Below are 7,833 nucleotides of genomic sequence, written 5' to 3' on the forward strand. Positions count from 1 at the left end.
GTTATTTTCATCGAGTCTTCATTTACTTTGCAAACTGGCCACTTGTGAGGTTAAAATTCTTTGAGAAACATAATGACTTGCGAGGGCTATGATTTCACCCAACTAGTGGATACCACACTTCATTCTATGCAGAGCCATTCGATCACCTTAGGGGGAGTGCAAATAAATAGAGAAATAAGTTTTGATGAGAGTAGAATTGGTTAGATCTAGAGTGACAGGCTAGATTTCTATCAGTTTGGCATAAGGTTTAGTACCCTGACACTTGGATTTGGTCATTATGATGACATAGGCTAGGGGACTGATGTGGAGTCGAGATCTTAAGGAATCAGCCTTAATTAGCTAATTAATGTTCCTTGCAAGCACTGGGAGGGGTAAAGAATAAGGTATGCTTCTATTTGTTACAATACCTCAATTTTGTATTAAATTATTTGAATCCTACATACTTTGCAAGGGGAAATGTTTTCCATAATATCCAAACTAGTTGTTATATTTTGTTAAACTATTACATTTAGTTGTTACTGTCTTTTTAAGCTCTTTTAGTAGTAATTTTTAGTAAGCACATCATTTTAATCTTTTATCTTTTTAAATTGCAATTTAAATAGAATTTATGTAAGTTGATTTTAAGAGTTATCGTATTCATCGTGGGATCGATACTGGGGGTTTTAAAGAAAATCCTATATTATTTGAAACGATATGTGTACTCTCGTAGTAACCATAGTGTGAAAATCTATTATATAATTCATAAATCATTGCAAATGTTCACACTAGCCGCTAGATATAAATTGAGATATATTTTCTGGCATAATTAAGGAGATTAAAAATACGCGTAAGTGCGGGTTGGGTCACATTTCTTCATTGATATCATATGATTTTTTTAATTTATAATATAAATTAAAAATAGCAAATAAGCGTGAATGATATCTAAGTGGAAATCTAAGGGAAGATGAGATCGGATAAAATTATAGCATGCGTGAATCTAGAAATGTTAGGACTTGAGTTTAATTTTATTTAGTGATATAACATCAAGTAAACCAAAACAAAAATGATAATATGAAATTGTGTCTCCAAAACAACATTAGTGAGGGAGATGAGGCTAAAATTGTGGCTCTTAAAGTAGAGTCTTGATTTGTTCCATTATAGATAATGTAATAAGCATTGCAAGTTGCTATGGTAATTGTAGTCTTATTCATTAGAAGTTTTGTTGTAATAACAATCTCATTATGAAAACACTAGCTTTGTCAAAAGCTTATAAAGTAATTTTCTAACAACTAATTGCTCAACATTTCTGACTTATTCCTCCCCCATCTGAGCGACATTGGAGAACATATTTTGATCTTCTATTAAAATTGCATTTAATCGTTGGAGACATTGCTCCACTATTTATAGGAAGTTGGTGAATAAATTAAAGGATGGCATTTAAATTTGACAAAAGTTAGTCTATATATTATAAAAAATGAGTTCAACTTTATTATGACATATGATTAAATAAGGTTGCATTCTATACACATGCCTCACTTTGTAGGTGTTTTAATCCTTTCTTTTGTTATTCAAATAGTCCCTATAAATTTCAAATAGTCCCTATAAAATCCTTACTTTTCACCACCAGAGTACTTCTCCTTATTACAACAACCTTCACTCTTATACTATAATCACCATCTCTTTAACAGTTCTCTTATAAAAACTTCAATTAGCATTGAAGTTCATGTAACAATCCTTTCATTTGGTGGAAGAGCCTATTCATGGACACCTTATTCTATTACTAGGGATTTAATTTCCACCTTCTTCAATAAATATGATTCCAATTATGTAGATTTCCTTGCGACTATTAAGACTTTGCAAACCTTTACCGCTTCAAAGCTTAATTTTAATCTTCCAGCAAAATAAAGCTAAATAATGATTAAATTTCCTTATCCTATGAGAATAAAAAGTTATAAGTAACATTGAAATTAAATTTAAATATTATATTTATAAGTTTAGGGCAAATATGTCTTCTAATTATCCAAAATCCTAGCATCCTACATATGTGATGTCTTAGTTAATCTAGGCTCAATTTAGTTTATTGATTCATTCTCACGCTTCTCATAGCTTCTCAAAAGAGAAGAAAGAATCAAAAAAAAATTAAAAAAAACCTCATATTTGTCTTTATCGGATTAATCATGTAGTCATCCAGGTCTGAATCAAATTTATCAAGTTGATAAGTATGAACCAACTTAGTACTTGCTTAGAGTTAAGTATCACCAAGTTATGGATAGGACAACACTCAGCCACTGAGCCCATCTAAGAAACTCAAGAAATTTCTTACATGCTAATAGAAAAACTTATTTAGAATACCCACTCTCATTCTAAAACTCGTTCAAGGCTCTCATCTAATGGACAGCTAGTCCAACTCATCTGTTACAAAATTAAATACACCAATTTTATTTTTGCATACTTCTCTGGAATTTTGTCAATCAGCTCAATATGTATTCCTCACCTTAGCCCAAAAACATAAGTATTGGCCGTCTTAATTAGAATAAAGCTTCACTTAAGAATGATTATAGCAAAGCTTCTTCAAACGGAGCCTAAGAGTCTGTTTGGGTCAGGAACAACTATTTGAAAAAGCAGTCGGGAAGCTATTGAAAAAGAAATTGTTGTTCAGAAAGATGCGGTGACTATTACAAAAATTATCTTTTTTTAAAAAAATCAGACAGCGGCTTTCTAATAGCCTTCACAGGTAGTTTGGTCTGGTGGGAAAACGTAGTTATTTATAGTAGCTTTTTTAGAATGCAGGCAAAATGTAGTTTTACCAAACAGAAAAAACTACAGTACTGCACCGTACTTTGAGGCAAAATAAACTCTAAACAATCATGCATGATTTACTTTTTTTCTATTAAAATCTCTTTTTTGCATCTTTCAACTCCCCTTATATGCATCTAAATTGTTAGTTGACTTCTCTCAAACTTAAAATAAAACAAAATAGTCTTTAAATATGGCCTGAGCTCAACTAAGATCCTAATAATTTTTTTGAATGATCTTGTATGTAGGGATGTGAACCAGCCGAGCTTGAGCGACCCAAGGTTCGGCTCGTGTTCGACTACTTTAAAAGTAGCACTATTTGTGTTCGACTCATATTCAGCTTGAATTGGGCTCAATATGAATAGAAAATTAATTCAAGTATAAAATTTTTAAATTATCTAAATATTTTAAATTTTGCATGGAAAAGTATTCACTTAAATAAAACTTTTAGAAGCCAAATTCTATTACTTTTAAAAATTTCAGAGAAATGATACATTTACATCATCAAAGCAAGTGAACAAATATTCATAAAATTGTATTACATCATTAAAATTGATAATTCTTAATTTTTGAAATAAAGGAAAAAATATTTAAATTTCTAATCACTCGTCATAATCATAGAATTGTTTTTATAGCTCTATTCAAAAATGAATATATATATGAATATATATATATATATATATATATATATACATATATATATATATATATACATATATTAATTACAAAATTTACACATTCAAAATATAACATCTCACAAAAAAAAAAAAAAGGAAAATTATAATAATTACAACACATCGGTTTATTACACATTATAATGCATTTACATCTTCAAAGAAGAAAAAAATAAAATACCAAAAATAGTCAATTTTTTCTCTTCCTATACAATGGATAGTTCATTGATCCAAAAATTATTTGTATGGCTGCACTTGCACATGCATAATAGCAAAAAAAATAGAAGGATAAAAGAAATATTTGTTCAAATCAGAGCTTATTATTTCCACCTGTTAAGAATTAAGATGAGCTTGTGGTTTCTACAATATATCACAAAGCATAATACCTTAAATGATCATTCATATAAGCCATTTGAATGACCATGAATCAAGTTCATTCAACAACGAACATAATACCTCAAATGATCATTCAACAGCAAGCATAAGTGATAATAAATAATCATGATTCATGATAATGGTTACTAGAGCTTAGATGGTATGTATTAGTATATAAGTTAATCATCACAGAGTAGCAGAATTCAGAGAAACAAAAAACAATTAAAAAAACTTAAGTGGTAGTATGCAAATTTTCCAAATAAAAATTTGCAAAAAAGTAATAGTTAACAAAAAGCATGTCACAGAGTAGTCATACTTAACAATACAACATATCAATAGCAAACAGATTCCATAAAGCCACCAAAGAAAAGGAGAAGAGAGAAGAGCTTAAAACTTACGTGAATTTAAATCACGATGATTCTATCCTAAAGATAGAAAAAAAATATTTTCTAGCTTGGTTGAATCATCATGCATCTCCAGAATTCATCAACACATGTCGTTTCCAAATTCCAATGAATCCAACGAGCAAACAACAACAAGTCCAACAAAAGATCCCAAGCCCAACGACCAAGAAGTGCATGTAAATTCAAAATTAAGTTAATGTTAGAGCTTTTTGTTTCTACCCGCTAGAAATTAAGATGAGTTTGTTGTTTATACAGTATATCCCAAAGCCATTTGAATGATCATAATAATGGTTACCAGAGCTTAGATGGTATGTATTTAAGCATAAGTTAATGATCGCAGAGTAGCAGAAATCAGAGTGGTAGAAATCAGAGTAATATAAAGAAATTAATGGAAACAGAGTGGTTTGCAAGTAAATTTTTCAAATAAAAAGTGATAGAAGCGTAATACCCAATTAAAAATATATGTTAGAGAGAAATAATACTAAACAATACAGCTGCAGCCTGCACCTGCTTTCTCTTTAGAAGTAATTGGGGATAATTCAACCATCCAATAACAAACATAATTCCTTAAAAGCTTCCAAACTTCCACTATTCAACAATAAACAAAAATGTTTAGAAGTAACTTCAATATTTACATATTCCAACAACTAAATGACTTAAAAACTTCCACCATCCAATAGAAAGTGAATCAATAGCAAAAAATGTTCTATTTACAAAACCACCAAAGAGGAAGGGAATAGAGAAGAAGAGCTCAGAACTTACCTGAATTTAAATCAAGATGAGTCCAACCTAATGATAGAAAAAAATATTTTCTAGCTTGGCTGAATCATCATGTATCTCTGGAATTCATCATCGATATAAAAATAAAAATTAAAAAATAATAATAATAATAAATAATAATAATAATAATATCATGCAAGAGCTGAATGAACTTATGGATATAGTTACAGTGACAGTGCAGCAAAAGAAAAATACAACCAACACATTCCGTTTTGAAAGAATCTAACCAGAAAACAACAACCAGACCAGCAAAAGATCCCAAGCCATCAGCCAAAAGTGCATATAAATCCAAAATTAAGTTTAAAATCATTGACTAAACCACCTAACCATCCAAAAGTGCATATAAATCCAAAATTAAGTTTAAAATCAATGACTAAACCACCTAACCATTGATAAACAAATGTCCTACATCAATATAGTTTTCAAACTTCAAATAATGAGCCAAAATTAATGAAAGTATTGCATTATAACGTCCTTGAGTCTCCCATCGATAACTCCGATAACTTTACAGTGAGCCATTCCTCTTTCATTATCTCTTTCTGTTCATTTATTGAACATACATACATACATACATACATACATACATACATACATACATACATATATATTAATATCTTTAGCCATTTGGGATAAATATGGATATTTAAGAGTGTTCAATTGTCACCACTCAAGAATATCAAATTGGTCATTATTGGCCAAAATAAACCCTCATCAAGATATGTATGCAAATATGATTTTGAAGGTTGAGCAGACCCCAATGATACCACAAAATCCACAAATCCAAGCATACAATCAAAATTTTGTGGAAAAGATAAATCATTTGGAAAGTTCAAAGATCCTCTAGCATTTGATGTACTAGAGCTTGTAAAATCAAGTGTATATTCATTATATATATTCCAAATAGTAACTTCTACTTTTTGAATTTTTGAGCTGAGTTCAATGGATGAGTATATCTTTGGAAATGTGTAATAAATAAACTTAAATTTCAGTCAAGGATCTAACACAGCCGTCACAGACAAAAGAAGATTACACTTTTGCCAACATTTATCAAACTTTATATTCATTGCAAGGGGCATTCCTCAATATAATAATTGGAAGAAGAAGACTCGTCTGTTAACAACTTTTTCACATGCATATCGATTGACAAGAAAATATTGGATGTTGGGTATGAAGAACCTGAAATAGCTTTTGTTACATTACAAAAAATGACAAGAAATTTCCTTATTTTCTCATACCGCTCTAGTCTATGTCAGATGGCAACTACTTGTAATTGCTATCTCGAGCTGCATATTGACCACAAACAATTCTATAAGAAAAGCAGATTCAATCATTAGATGTGTCAAGTTCCATCTTGTTGGCATATTAATAGATAATCTCTTAGTGGTTGAAAACCCCTAACTGTTATAAGAAAAGTCCATCAAACAGAATAAAAATCACTACTAATCATTTTATGACAATATCTTCTCATTATATATTATTTCATTAGTGCAATTTGTAATAGATTTATATCATATTTTTTAAGAAGAATTCGTGCAAATAATTACAACAAGAAGATATAAAGGTAAGAAAAAACTATTAAATACTAAACTAATATTACTAATGCAATAGAATCCAGAAGTAAATCAACTTCTTTTTAATATTCCTCAATCAATGAACAAGGGTTAAATAAATAATGATAAGAAAACAAAGAATAAGTTTGACTGGAATGTTTCACTAGATGTTGAGCCAATATCTCATGTACTATGCTGGAAACAAGTTATAGTTGGAAATGGACAAAACCTTCAAATTGCGCAAATTGGTCCCAAATTCATTAATTTTTGCATCTTTCTCTTAATCCTATTTCAAAAGCTAAATCATTAGTGTATATGTAAAATGACATTCTTTAAATGAATGACCTAGCCTACTGGCTACTACCAAAACTCTTATGAAACTTGATAAAAATATTTACTGAACCTTTTAAAACTTAATATATAACACAAGGAACATATTGAAAGAGCGATTTGATTCAAAACATATATTTATAATTTTTCACCGTGACAGAGTTAAAACTCATATAAAAAAAAAATTAGAAAGACAAGCTTACCAAGTTGTTTATAACACTCCATGGTGTTCAAGCCAAGCCTTATTTATAAAACCATGCAAAATACATATATATATATATATTAGAAAATATTTTAGAAAATCTATCAGAAAATAAAAAGAAAAATCTAAGAGAAATATATCCGAAATTAAGAAACATGACAAATCCCAGTTTCACTTTTTGAAGCCGAATGGAAAAACGGAAGTCAGGAGAGCAAATATATCAACTATAAACGACGACCAAACAAAAGCAGTGTCAAACCGAACTCTCGGACTTCGCCCGCTCCTACCTTCTCGCGAGCATGATGTCGAAATAAAAGATGAGAGTCGAGATGAGAGGAAGGGCACTGGAGTTAGCCACGAGAGAATTTGGGTTTAACGTTTTGGCTTTGCCTTCCCTTTTATACGGAATTCTTTTTAACTCTTTTTAATAAAATTTAATAACCTGTTATATTATGTATGTTTTCTTTAATTTTTTAGCTATTATGAATTCACTTTATTATAAATTTTTATTGGGTTCTTTAAAAATAATACACATCAAATATATAATTAATTAATTAATTAATTAATTCGAACATAAGCAGGCCGAATAAGAGCTGCTCGTGACAACCCTACTTGTATGTATAATTATGGTTTAAATGTCATAAAACTGGTCAAACCATCAGATGTCTGGCCGTACAGATGAGCCATCCCCGGACATGGCCTGCTTTTATAACCCTGCAAAGGAAAGTTTTGAAAGATATAAT

Source organism: Phalaenopsis equestris, unplaced genomic scaffold, assembly GCF_001263595.1.
Source record: "Phalaenopsis equestris unplaced genomic scaffold, ASM126359v1 Scaffold214451, whole genome shotgun sequence".
Taxonomy (NCBI): domain Eukaryota; kingdom Viridiplantae; phylum Streptophyta; class Magnoliopsida; order Asparagales; family Orchidaceae; genus Phalaenopsis; species Phalaenopsis equestris.